Source organism: Amia ocellicauda, chromosome 13 (assembly GCF_036373705.1).
Source record: "Amia ocellicauda isolate fAmiCal2 chromosome 13, fAmiCal2.hap1, whole genome shotgun sequence".
Lineage (NCBI taxonomy): Eukaryota > Metazoa > Chordata > Actinopteri > Amiiformes > Amiidae > Amia > Amia ocellicauda.
In genome coordinates this window covers 14,877,136-14,877,844 of record NC_089862.1, presented here as the reverse complement: position 1 = coordinate 14,877,844, position 709 = coordinate 14,877,136, and the positions used below count along the sequence as shown (strand labels likewise).

Here is a 709-nt window from a genome sequence, read left to right as displayed (position 1 = left end):
AGATGTCCTTAATATGGTACTTAAAACTTCCAGCAAAATCTAAAATGTATAATTTTGTTTGTTTGACTAGTTATCTTTAAAGTCACTGGGATCAGAATTAAAGTAGAATTATATTCTCACAGGAAAATAGTTTCCTCCTACCTGGGGTATATTTTCAGCCGGTTGTTCCTAAGATTTAAAGCACTCGCATTCAGTGTGATGAGATCTGTTTGTAATATTAATCATGAACTATTCTTCTGCGACTTGGATGTTGATATTGAAACAAGGAACAATTTATCATTGTTTATTATGAGTCACTATGCACGCAGCTATGCTGAACATGGCAAAATGTATTGAACGCAAGTCCACTTCTATTTATGAAATATTTTACATAATTTAATTTGCTTTTGTACAGTTTTCTGTAAATAAATTGCTTGTCATTTTTGTCTCTGCAAATTAAAATATAACATGTTAAAACTAAGCAGTTTCCTTTTCCTTTAGTTTATCGTAGCTATCTTAAAGAAAAGCTAAGACCAAAATCTGAAATGCATCACTATTCATACATGTTATCTGAAAGATCTTCATGTACAAGTCTGACAGTTATATCATGCACAAACACCTCACTGATATATGAGCTTATTAAAGAGCAGGTAATTAGAGATTCATTTCCCATTATTCCCAGGCCACTGATTAGGACTTCCTGCTTCTGGCATGAATAGCATCTAAATAG

General features: G+C 32.3%; 1 protein-coding gene across 2 annotated transcripts in view; it reads left to right on the top strand.

Annotated features, from left to right (window-relative positions):
* pcdh7b (protocadherin 7b) overlaps positions 1-460 on the top strand; it is a 137,114-nt gene extending 136,654 nt beyond the window's left edge. For both annotated transcript variants that reach the window (XM_066719984.1, XM_066719983.1), the window contains exon 3: positions 1-460. This exon is cut by the window's left edge and continues 4,629 nt beyond it. The gene's annotated coding sequence lies outside the window, so the exon portion shown is untranslated.
* Positions 461-709: the final 249 nt, after the last annotated feature.